Here is a 13,574-nt window from a genome sequence, read left to right as displayed (position 1 = left end):
CCAGAGTTAAGAGGGTTGGCTTATGAGGGGAGGTTGAATAGGCTGGGAATATATTCATTGGAATTTTGAAGAATGATGGGCATCTGATAGAAGCATATAAAATTATGAAGGGAATAGATAGCAGGGAAATTGTTTCCACTGGCTGGTGAAACTAGAACAAGAGAACATAGCCTCAAAAGTAGGGGGACCAGATTTAGGACTGAATTAAGGAGGAACAACTTCACTCAAAAGGTTGTGAATCTATGGAATTCCTTGCCTAGTGAAGTAGTTGAGGCTTCTTCATTGAATGTTTTTAAAGCTATGTTAGATAATTTTTTAAATAGTAAGAAAATTAAGGGTCAGGGTGAGAGGGTGGATAAATGGAACTGAGGCCATGAAAAGATCAGCCATGATCTTACTGAATGGCAAAGCAGGCTCAAAGGGCCAGATGACCTACTCCTGTTCCTGGTCTTATGTTATTATGCTGTTATCCCTATCCATGAGTATCTTAAAACTCACGGTCTTGCGGTCATTACTCCCCCAATCCTCCCTCACTGAAACTTCACTCACCTGGCCAGGCTCATTTCCCAAAACCAGGTCCAGTATAACCCCTTCCCTGGTTGGGCTGTTTACATACTATGTCAATAAACCCACATGAATAGTCCTTACAAATTCTGACCCATCCAAGCCCCTAGCACAAAACGAGTTCCAATCAATATAGGGAAAGTTAAAAATCACCCACCCCAACAGCTCTGCTGTTTTTACAGCTTTCCAACATCTGTCTACACATCCTCTCCTCTATCTCCTGGTGGCTGTCTCGAGACTTGTATTATAACCCCAGCATTGTGATTTCACCTTTCTTATTTCTGAATTCTACCTATATTGCCTTTCTGCACAAGTCCTCTGATGTATCCTCCCTCAGTAAAGCTGTGAGATACTCCTCTACCAGTAATGCAACTCCTCCACCCCTTATACATCTCTTTCCATCAAATCTGAAACATCTAAATTCTGGGATATTTAGCTGTCAGTCCCATCCCTCTTTCAGTCAAGTCTCTGTAATCACGATAACATTATAGCTTCAAGTACGAATCAAAGCTCTAAATTCAGTGTTGGCAGTCTGAATGACAAGTCTTTACAGGTGATCAAAAGTATCAAATGGTGTGAGTAAGATGTCAACAGCTGAATAACAAATGAGGGGATAACCCACAATCTGATTAATTAAACCAGAGAGATAATTATAAACACTTAGTTAATCAGTTCATAAGTCATCCCTCCACCTGTTATTTAGCCATTGACACTTTACACACACCGTTTGGTACTTGTGATCATCTGCAAAGACTTGTTATTCAGTCTGTTGACACTCCACTCACACATTTTGTACTTATCAGGTGACACTCTTAATTACCTGAAATTATCTTTATTTCTTTACTTATATATTCTGTGCTTGCGCGCTTCCCTTCTTGTAACCTGATGAAGGAGCATTGCTCAAAAAGTTTGTGATTTCAAACAAACCCATTGGGTCATAACCTGAGATAATGAGAACTGCAGATGCTGGAGAGTCCGAGATAACAAAGTGTGAAGCTGGGTGAACACAGCATCTTAGGAGCACAAAAGCTGACGTTTCAGGCCGAGACCCTTCATCAGAGAGGGGGTTGGGGAGAGGGTTCTGAAATAAATAGGGAGAGAGGGCGAGGCGGACCGAAGATGGAGAGAAAAGAAGATAGGTAGAGAGGAGAGTATAGGTGAGGAGGTAGGGAGGGGATAGGTCAGTCCAGGGAAGACGGACAGGTCAAGGAGGTGGGATGAGGTTAGTAGGTAGGAAATGGAGGTGCGGCTTGAGGTGGGAGGAGGGGATAGGTGAGAGGAAGAACAGGTTAGGGAGGCGGGGATGAGCTCGGCTGGTTCTGGGATGCAGTGGGGGAAAGGAGAGATTTTGAAGCTTGCGAGGTCCACATTGATACCATTGGTCTGCAGGTTCCCAAGCGGAATATGAGTTGTTGTTCCTGCAATCTTTGGGTGGCATCATTACATAAAATATTACAGCACAGTACAGGCCCTTTGGCCCTCAATGTTGTGCTGACCTGTCATACCAATCTCAAGCCCATCTAACCTACGCTATTCCACGTACGTCCATATGCTTGTCCAATGACGACTTAAATGTACTTAAAGTTTGCGAATCTACTAACGTTGCAGGCAAAGTGTTCCATACCCTTACTACTCTCTGAGTAAAGAAACTACCTCTGACATCTGTCCTATATCTTTCACCCCTCAATTTAAAGCTATGCCCCCTCGTGCTCACCGTCACCATCCTAGGTAAAAGGCTCTCCCTATCCACCCTATCTAACCCTCTGATTATTTTATATGTTTCAATTAAGTCACCTCTCAACCTCCTCCTCTCTAATGAAAACAGCCTCAAGTCCCTCAGCCTTTCCTCGGAAGACCTTCCCTCCATACCAGGCAACATCCTAGTAAATCTCCGCTGCACCCTTTCCAAAGCTTACACATCCTTCTTATAACGTGGTGACCAGAACTGTACGCAATACTCCAAGTGTGGCTGCACCAGAGTTTTGTACAGCTGCAGCATAACCTCATGGTTCCAAAACCCGATCCCTCTATTAATAGAAGCTAAAACACTGTATGCCTTCTTAACAACCCTGTCAACCTGGGTGGCAACTTTCAAGGATCTGTGTACATGGACACCGAGATCTCTCTGCTCATCTGCACTACCAAGAATCTTACCATTAGCCCAGTACTTTGCATTCCGGTTACACTTACCAAAGTGCATCACCTCACACTTGTCCGCATTAAACTCCATTTGTCACCTCTCAGCCCAGCTCTGCAGCTTATCTATGTCTCTCTGTAACCTACAACATCCTCCTTCACTATCCACAACTCCACCGAACTTAGTGTCATCTGCAAATTTACTAACCCATCCTTCTACGCCCTCAGCCAGGTCGTTTATAAAAATGACAAACAGCAGTGGAAGCAACACCGACCCTTGCGGTACACCACTAGTAACTGGTCTCCAGGATGAACATTTCCCATCAACCACCACCCTCTGTTTTCTTTCAGCAAGCCAATTTCTGATCCAAACTGCTATATCTCCCACAATCCCATTCCTCCGCATTTTGTACAATAGCCTACTGTGGGGAACCTTATCGAACGTCTTGCTGAAATCCATATACACCACATCAAGCGGTTTACTCTCATCTACCTGTTTGGTCACCTTCTCAAAGAACTCAATAAGGTTTGTGAGGCACGACCTTCCCTTCACAAAACCGTGCTGACTATCCCTAATCAATTTATTCTTTTCCAGATGATTATAAATCCTATCTCTTATAACCTTTTCCAACACTTGACCAACAACTGAAGTAAGGCTCACTGGTCTATAATTACCAGGGATGTTTCTACTCCTCTTCTTGAACAGGGGTACCACATTTGCTATCCTCCAGTCTTCTGGCACTATTCCTGGACACAATGACAAGTTAAAGATCAATGCCAAAGGTTCGGCAATCTCGTCTCTGGCTTCCCAGAGGATCCTAGGATAAATCCCATCCGGCCCTGGGGACTTAACTATTTTCACACTCTGTAGGATTTCTAATACCTCTTCCTTGTGAACCTCAATCCCATCTAGTCTCGTAGCCTGTATCTCAGTATTCTCCTCGACAACATGGTCGTTTTCTACAGTGAATACTGTTGAAAAATATTCATTTAGTGCTTCTCCTATCTCCTCTGACTCCACACACAACTTCCCACTACTATCCTTGATTGGCCAGAATCTTACACTCGTCATTCTTTTATTCCTTAAATACCTATGCCTTAGGGTTTACCCTGATCCTATCTGCCAACAACTTCTCATGTCTCTTCCTAGCTCTTCTGAGCTCTCTCTTTAGGTCTTTCCTGGCTACCTTGTAACCCTCAAGCGCGGTAACTGAGCCTTCACATCTCATCCTAACATAAGCCTTCTTCTTCCTCTTGACCAGAGATTCCACTTCCTTCGTAAACCACGGCTCCTGCGCTCTACAGCTTCCTCCCTACCTGACAGGTACATACTTATCTAGGACACACAGGAGCTTTTCCTAGAATAAGCTCCACATTTCTAATGTGCCCATCCCCTGTAGTTTCCTTCCCCATCCTGTGCTCCCTAATTCTTGCCTAATCTCATCGTCATTGCCTTTCCCCCAGCTGTAACTCTTGCCCAGTGGCACTGCAGGAGGCCCAGGATGGACATGTCATCTAAGGAATGGGAGGAGGAGTTAAAATGGTTTGCCACTGGGAGGTGCAGTTGCTTACTGCGAACCCAGCGGAGGTGTTCTGCAAAGTGGTCCCCAAGCCTCTGCTTGGTTTCCCCAGTGTAGAGGAAGCCACAACGGGTACAGTGGATACAGTATACCACACTGGCAGATGTGCAGGTGAACATCTGCTTGATATGGAAAGTCAACTTGGGGCCTGGGATGGGGATGAGGGGGCAAGTGTAGCACTTTCTGTGGTTGCAGGGGAAGGTGCTGGGTGTGGTGGGGTTGGAGGGGAGTGTGGAGTGGGCGAGGGAGTCACGGAGAGAGTGGTCTCTCCGGAAGGCAGACAAAGGTGGGGATGGAAAAATGTCTTGGGTGGTGGGGTCGGATTGTAGAAGGCGGAAGTGTCAGAGGATGATGCGTTGTATATGGAGGTTGGTGGGGTGGTATGTGAGGATTAGGGTGATTCTCTTTGGGCGGTTATTGCGGGGGGCAGGGTGTGAGGGATGTGTTGCGGGAAATGCAGGAGACACGGTCGAGGGCGTTCTCGACCACTGCGGTTGGCAGGGGGGGGGGGGGGGGTGGGTGGAGTTGCAGTCCTTGAAGAACGTGGACATCTTGGATGTGCGGGAGTGGAATGCCTCATCCTGGGAGCAGATGCGGCAGAGGCGAAGGATTTGGGAATAGGGGATGGAATTTTTGCAGGAGGGTGGCTGGGAGGAGGTGTATTCTAGGTAGCTGTGGGAGTCGGTGGACTTGAAATGGACATCAGTTTCTAGCTGGTTGCCTGAGATGGAGACAGAGAGGTCCAGGAAGGTGAGGGATTTGTTGGAGATGGCCCAGGTGAACTTGAGGTTAGGGTGGAAGGTGTTGGTGAAGTGGATGAACTGTTCGAGCTCCTCTTGGGAGAAAGATGCAGTGCCGATACAGTCATCAATGTAACGGAGGAAGAGGTAGGGTTTAGGGTCATTGTCTGCCTTCCGGAGAGACCACTCTCTCCGTGACTCCCTTGTCCACTCCATACTCCCCTCCAACCCCACCACACCTGGCACCTTCCCCTGCAACCACAGGAAGTGCTACACTTGCCCCCACACCTCCTCCCTCACCCCCATCCCAGGCCCCAAGATGACTTTCCATATCAAGCAGATGTTCACCTGCACATCTGCCAGTGTGGTATACTGTATCCATTGTACCCGTTGTGGCTTCCTCCACATTGGGGTAACCAAGCGGAGGCTTGGGGACTGCTGTGCAGAACACCTCCGCTCTGTTCGCAATAAACAACTCAACCTCCCAATCGTGAACCGTTTTAACTCCCTCTCCCATTCCTTAGACGACATGTCCATCCTGGGCCTCCTGCAGTGCCACAATGATGTCACCCGAAGGTTGCAGGAACAGCAACTCATATTCTGCTTGGGAACTCTGCAGCCCAATGGTATCAACGTGGACTTCACAAGCTTCAAAATCTCCCCTTCCCCCACTGCATCCCAAAACCAGCCCAGCTCGACCCCTCCCCCCACTGCATCACAAAACCAGCCCAGCTCATCCCCGCCTCCCTAATCTGTTCTTCCTCTCACCTATCCTCTCCTTTCACCTCAAGCCGCACCTCCATTTCCCATCTCCTAACCTCATCCCACCTCCTTGACCTGTCCGTCTTCCCCGGACTGACCTAACCCCTCCCTACCTCCCCACTTATACTCTCCTCTCCACCTATCTTCTCCTCTATCCATCTTCGGTCTGCCTCCCCCTCTCTCCCTATTTATTTCAGAACCCTCTCCCCATCCCCTTCTCTGATGAAGGATCATAACCTGATCTTGTATGACTTCCGAGTTTGTCCACCCTAGTTCAACAACAGCATCTGCACATAACAGTTTATTCGAATATTTCACAGTCCTTTATGCTGATATCTATGCCAGCTCATTCTTTTCCTTCAATGTAAAGTATTCACTGAGAATAAAATGTGGGGCTGGATGAACACAGCAGGCCAAGCAGCATCCTAGGAGCACAAAAGCTGACATTTCTGGCCTAGACCCTTCAGCTTTTGTGCTCCTAAGATGCTGCTTGGCTTGCTGTGTTCATCCAGCCCCACACTTTGATATCTTTGGATTCTCCAGCATCTGCAGTTCCCACTATCTCTATTCATTGACAATTGTGTCCACACCTCCTGGGTCTGCACATAGATTACCTCAATAGTCTCCCGTGAATCACACTCTTTCCTTAGTTATTCTCTTGATTTATGTATTTGGAAAACCCTTTTGAGTTTTCCTTTATTCCACCTGCCAATGCTCTCTCATGAACGTTCTTTGCTTTCCCAATTTACTTTTAAATTCCCCTGCACTTTTTTATATCCCTCTAGGGACTCTGCCATATTGAATCCTTGATATCTGCTATAAACCTTTTCCTTAATCCTAATTGTTATGTTCAATGACACCCAGGGTTCTCTGGATTTGATCTCACCCTTTGTCTTTATAGGAACAGACTTGCCTTGTACTCTTGCTATTTCCTCCTTGAGTATCTGCCATTGCTCTGACACAGTTTTAACTACAAGTAGTTACGCACAATCCACATGATCAAATCATCTTATCCAAGTAAAGTTTGACTTTTCCCAATTTAGAACAATTTAACTGAGTTATGGTCACTAACTCCAAAACACTTCTCTATATAAATGCCTCCATTTATATGCCTCCCACCTGCCCTGGCTCAGTTATGCATACCTGATCCAGCACAACCTCCTTCTTCATACTGGCTGAAATAATTCTCCTGCAGTTTACAAATTTTGATTCCTCACTATTGTGTGCACTAAAAACTATCCCAGTTCATACCTGGGTAGCTGAAATCCCCTATTATTGCTGCTTTATTTATTCCTACACTTCTACCTTTCCTTAACTGTTTGGGAGCCTATTACCTCACAGCATATTTGCCCTTTTAGTGTTTCTTTCCTGCTACTCATGCAGACTTATATGATGATCCATCAAAGATATCATCCCTCCTCACTGCTCAAATTAATTCCTTTATCAATTTTGCAAATTTCCCCTCCTAGCCTGCTTTCAGGAATGATGGACTCTTTTTAAGTTCTATCTTTTCTCTCTTATTCTTAGAACTATTCACAATGACTCTGGTTCGTGGCAACAGTGGATAAGGCTTTCACTGTATTTTACTGTTTTACTCAGTATAAAATACGCGTGACAATAAAATCATTCATTCAATCTAACTCATCCAAATACCCTATAACTAGAATGTTACATTACACATCCATGCCAAGTCTCAGTTTTGATATCATACGCCCAATGTGCCTGTATGACCCCTTAGCTCACCTTATTCTTCAAGCTCCTTGTATCAAAATGTATTTATTTTGGTGTTGCTAAACTCACTTCTGTATTAGCTAGCCTGTAGTTTCAGTGTTGTGGACTCATTTGCTCACATTTTAAAATTAATTCCATCTCAGCTTTTATTCTTTCTGAGAAAATTTATCCCTCTGCCAATGTAGTTCAAATCCATCCCAATATCTTTAATAAACCTCTCTGCAACCATGTTGGTCCTGTTCAATTGCAAACCGTCGAACCTGTACAGTTCCCGCCTCCACAAGAAACAATCCCATGCCTCAGTCCTCCCTCCTGAATCGCCTGTCCAGCAATGCATTCATCTGCTCTATCCTTCTATTCCTATACCCACTACTGCACAGGACCAGGAATAATCCAGTGCTTAATACCTTTGAAAATCCTAACATCTCCATGCAGGACTTCATTTCTTCTTTCCTCCCTGCTGTGTCATTGGTCCCACCAGGAACCGCTGGATGTTTAACGCCCCCCGCCCCCCATCTTTAGAACCCCCTGTTACCGTTCTGTAACATTTGTGATCCTTGCAGCCAACAGTCAAAACACTGTCCTGGAGTCACTCCTACAACAGCAAAAGCACCCACCATCTCTCACTAGTGAATCCCTGACCATTACTGTCCTACACTTCTTCCTTGCCTCCTTTCCTGACATTGCCAAGGCCTTATTTCCAGCTGGCATCTGCAGAGGAACTACTCTCACCATTTTCCAAGGCCAAGAAATGGTTTGCAAGTAGTGCAGTTGGAGGAATGCTTATCTACCTGGTCCCCTTTTGTCTGGTGGTTCCGCATTCCCTCTATGTCTATCGTGATGAATGAAAAAATCTCTCCCAATGGGGTCAACTCTCAAATAGCCAGAATTCTAGAGAAAGACCAATAAAGAATCAAAGGTATTCTGAACTGTCCTTGAAATATGGCACCAATGACATTAATGACTATCCAATTGTTTAAAATTGCAACTTGTTCATCAAGCTGTTTCATACTTTGTGTCCAAAGTTTCAATGATGTAATAGAGCAATGGCAGAGGAGAGAAAAGGAAGCAAATCGGGGTCCCATTACTTTTTGGGATGTCCTATATGCTTAAAGATTCGCTACAATTGGTCTGTTCAGTCACATGAAGACCTAGAGCAGAAACATATGGTCCTAGGTAGATGTCATCTATGAATTGAGGGACAGTTGATATTATTGCTCAGTGCATAAACTGGGTGCAGCATTTCTTAACAATATCTACACTGTAAAACCCCTTGATTGGCTGTAAAACGCTTTGGAATGCCTTCTGGTCATTATGCAGAAATTCAAGTCTTTTTTCTTTCAAACAGTATTCTATCAAATGCTGTCACATCTTTCTTGATTAAAAACTGTTACATCTGTGAATTGTGCTGAATTCTTTGTTTCTTCACAAACTAAACAGTTTTTGAGAGGGAAACACTTAATATTTCAGGCCAATCACCTTTAATCTCTGATGAATGATCATCCAACTAAAATGTGAATTCTGTCTCTACAAATGCTGCCTGAATAATTGAGTATTTCTTGCACTATTTCTGTTTTTATTTTAGATTTCAAACAAAGTATTTTGAAAACAATATTTGACTTGCATGTGTTTAAGTTACACTGCAATTACATGCAGTGTGCAAGTAAGTCAGCAAGGAAATCCGTGAATAGTCACTATCGTAGCTTTGGAAGCAACACTGAGTTGAGAAGTGCATTCAGTTTTTCCCATTTCATTTCAATTGTTTTTAGGTCCACAAGTTGAAGAATGTCAGTGATAGTCAATGGCAAGCTTTGTTCATGCCAATCAGCATTCACACAAAGTTTCTATCTTAGATCAAGGATCCATCTCTAACAATATGCTCAAACCCCAACCTCAGCACTGTCTCTATTAAACTGAAATCGTATTTCCTGTTCCCATAACATCTGGTTCATTGATGCTTCATTTTGTTTCCTTTCTGATCCCTGTTGGTCAAAGATATCTTGTAGTCAAGGTGGTGGGTGGACAATCTATTCTCAGACCTTCATCTAAGCCCCTCCCTCTGGAACATTTGGTAATAATTCAACTTCCAACTGTCCCTCCAAGCGATAAAGCAACTGAAACTAGGTATTCAATGGAATTGAAAACAAAAGCAGCATGTTGAAACAGAAACAAGGCTATGGTGTTGGAGTGAGATTTCTAAACAATTGCCAATTACTGCCAAAGTATGGACCTTCTGTTGCTGTACTTTGCAACCCCCTTCATAAATTACTTTAAAACATGAATGTTATTTCACGAAGAACGATTAAAATTGACATCGTAAAAAACCTTTCATCTATTATAACAAAAAAGACAGTAGGTTCTTCCCACTACCAGTTGGACATCTGAATTGAAGGTATTCTCCTCCCCACTTCAGCTCTTCTCATCTTGCTACTTTACTGAAACATACTGTCCTTTCAAATGCAGAAAAAGGCTCATTTTAAAAGAGTAAAGAGAGAATTTTTTAATAGGTAGTGTCATTAAAGCCCAATTAATCATCCAGCCCAAGCCTTACTGAGGTAAGAGAGAAAGGTCTATTTTTAAATAGGCCTGTGTTACATTGAAAGTCTATGAGAAATGACAGTAGTCAGAAAAAGTGCGAGATCTAGCAATACACATGAAACAGAATTCTATATTCAGGTTAGCAAAGGTCAAAAGCTAGAAGTTTTTAAAATAAAAGTGAATCTTCCTCCCCCTGATCAAGCATGTAGCTTTTTTTGGTACTGCACAGGAAAGTAAAGTAAATATTCTTTACAGAAGTAGAGTTGAAAATTAGGTTCCAACCGTCAGATTATTGTTTTACTCTCCACCAACACAATTTTACAGGAATATTACATTCTGCAAATCAAATATTCCAGGAACAGATGGTTATGGATGTATTGCAGCACAGAACATTAGGAGACATGTGTGTGCACCTGAGATCTTTCACATGGTGTATTCTTCAGGCCAGGAGTCTATTCACCAGAGGTAGGAAAATCAGAGAGTCAGTCATTGCAGTCCCTCTCGTATGTCTCCTTACAGCTGGCTATCAAGCAACAATAACACATGCCAGTTGCAAGTACTCAAACGTGGCCACCCATCTAGTGAATCTCATGGCATGAGGATATTCCATTGAGAAAAAGGCAATGGAGAACCAATGAAACAGATGAACAATGAACTCAACATGAATCCTCAGAAAACATTTTACATTCCTGAAGAATCAGATTGAAAAAGAGAAAGTTCTGTTCTTCTGGAATGCTTTGTAGAATCACACAAAAATCCTCTTATTATACATTAGACTGGTTACCTAGTTCTGTATCATCCACGCCAGAAGTTCAATTTTACTACATATCATAGTTCAAACTTTAGTAAAGATAAGCATTTCTTCACTAGGTCCTCCTGACTTCAGAGGTTATGGGGAAAGGGCAGGAAAGTGGATGTGAGGAGTGGCAAATCAGCAAAGATCTTAATTAATAGTGGAGCAGATGTGACAGGCTGAGCTGCCTATCTCTGAATCTATTTCTAATGGTCTTTTACAACAAACTCTGCTCGTATGATATCAAGAGATAGTAGGAACTGCAGATACTGGAGAATCCGAAAAACAAGGTGTAGAGCTGGATGAACGTAGCAGGCCAAGCAGCGTCAGAGGAGCAGGATAACTGACAAGAAGGGTCTAGGCCTGAAACGTCAGCTTTCCTGCTCCTCTGATGCTGCTTAGCCTGCTGTGTTCATCCAGCTCTACACTTTGTTATCTATATATGATATCAAGCTCTTACTTCAGTCTTCTAATTGTTATGCAGGTTTTTTTTAAAATCAAAGGATATGTAAAGCTCCCCACTGCCCAACATAGCGTGGTTTCCATGTCTCTGCTGCAGTATTTGACTGGTACCTTGAAGCTAAGCTTCAGCATAAATACAGTGCCAAAATATAACACTTTAATAATTTGTCACAGAGTTGATTTAAATTTCCAGCTCTGTAATTTCAGTGACAGTGCAAAAAATTGAAACTACGGCATGAATTTCACCAGAAATTGGCCGAATGTCAGTTTTATTGAGTTTCATGTAGAGTATCCCTTCGTGAGGCCTAGTGGGTTTCCATGTGCTATCGTCACAAACTCACTCCTATGGTGTCCTTCTTGTCTGATGCCAGTCTGAACCTCCCAGTTTACACAGGAAGAAGTACTCACCGCAGTAGCCTGACACCCCTGTCACTGGTCTTTGACTCCCAGCTACACACCATGTCAATAGCTGGCAGCCTGGTCTTGTCGTCGTGTATGGTAAGTGGATTGGAATTGTGCTGTGAGGCTGCCGTGTGTCAAATAATAAGATCTGTGGACGTAGGGTTTGTGTGGCCACAGCCTATGGAGCATTCCCTGAAATATTGGCACCAGGTGTCTGAGATGAAGGTCTGGAGGAGAAAGTGGTAAGCTGGAGTTGCTAGGTATCTGCTGTGACTTTCATATTAGGAAGTTGCAGCATCTAGTTTCTAGCCAGCAGCTGACAGAATGCATTTTAATGAAGTGAAATTAGATAATAATGAGTTTGATAATAAGTGATAATTCACTTTGATAAGCCTCTCACTGCACACTAGAAAAACCTCATTGAAGTCTAGGACTTGAGTGGAAAACATGACTACTTGGTCTCATGTTGAGAAGGGTCTCACTTGACAGCTAATCTGTTCTACCCAAGTTTCTCACCATCGCCTGTAACATTTAAGGGCTGTGAATATTTTTCCCCATGTATGTCAACATCAGAAACACATCCTAAACGGTAAAATTATAACATGCAACAGTATCAAAAATCATTTCTTAACCATTCCTGGGCTGTTAGCTCAATCTAAGAATTAACAATCTTTCAAAGTACATAAAAATATAAGTAGAAGTAAAGTAATCTGACTTCAAAGTTAGTGAAACAACATGAATTATAAATTGGTTTTAGAATCATGGGTCATGCCCAAAGACAGAAAATGCTGAAGATCCATTTACAACTGTAAAAACAAAATACAGATTAATCCTAGACAACAGACTAACTTCAGTTTTCTTATTTCAGATGCTAGCCCACCCGCATATTGACATTCTTCCCAACTTTTCTGCTTTTACTTCTCTGACATCTGTCATTCACTGAATCAAAAGGAGGACCAGGGACAGGATGATGGTTAGGAACAGACTGGGAGCAAGCCACTTGTTCACCTTCTCACTCAAGGAATAGTTTACAAAGTGGAGTGACAAGGTAGAGGAAATTCTAACTGAAGTGGCATAGTGGTAATATCACTCCACTAATAATCTAAAACCCTAGCCTCTAATGTTCTGACGATATGCGTACAAATTTCATCACAGCAGATGGTGAAATTTGAATTCAACCAAAATCTGCAATTAAAAGCTAACCTAACGGTGATCAAATTGTCTTATGTTGTCATAAAAACTCAACTGGTTAATTGTTGTCCATTAGGGAGGGAAATCTACTGTCCTTACCTGGTCTGGCCACAGCAATGTGATTGAATTTTTACTGACACCTGAAATCGCCAAGCAAACCATACCAATCCAGGAAAATTAGGGATGGGCATTTAAATACTGAGAGATATTCCATGAATGAATGAAAAAAAGGATTAAAAGGAATAGCAATGGGATCTACATCTCAACTTATTTTCTTGGGAGGGATTCAACTACTTGGAATTTATTTCTGGTCCCGAGATGGGGTTTTCATCTAAAATGCAGAACTGATATAATCAGATTGGGGGAATACAAGGGTTGTGACATTGGTAGAATCTTGTGCTGTACCATAGAACAGAAAGCAAGGTGGATGGAATACCTAACTAGGAGAAAGGCCAAAATAAGATTTCTAATGGTGAGATGAAAATATGCAATGAGGTTCTCTGAACTTTAAAGGTCAGTGCAGCTTCTTGATACTCATTAAAAGGCCAACTTGTCAGAGTTAAGTTTCGCTTCCCAATTAATTTCTTCACAAGATCGCAATACATGCCTTCACAATCACAATTGCACAGAATTGGCATGCAGCAGGCTAGGTGATTTGAGGAAATAAAGCAGAGT

At 42.9% G+C, this 13,574-nt stretch overlaps 1 protein-coding gene across 3 annotated transcripts in view; it reads right to left on the bottom strand.

Moving 5' to 3' along the window:
• The window catches only part of megf11 (multiple EGF-like-domains 11), a 498,254-nt gene that overhangs the window by 74,414 nt on the left and 410,266 nt on the right, over positions 1-13,574 (bottom strand). The window lies entirely within an intron of this gene.

Source organism: Stegostoma tigrinum, chromosome 33 (genome assembly GCF_030684315.1).
Source record: "Stegostoma tigrinum isolate sSteTig4 chromosome 33, sSteTig4.hap1, whole genome shotgun sequence".
NCBI lineage: Eukaryota > Metazoa > Chordata > Chondrichthyes > Orectolobiformes > Stegostomatidae > Stegostoma > Stegostoma tigrinum.
Note: the sequence above shows the minus strand (reverse complement) of the source record. Positions and strands in the feature narration are given on the sequence as shown.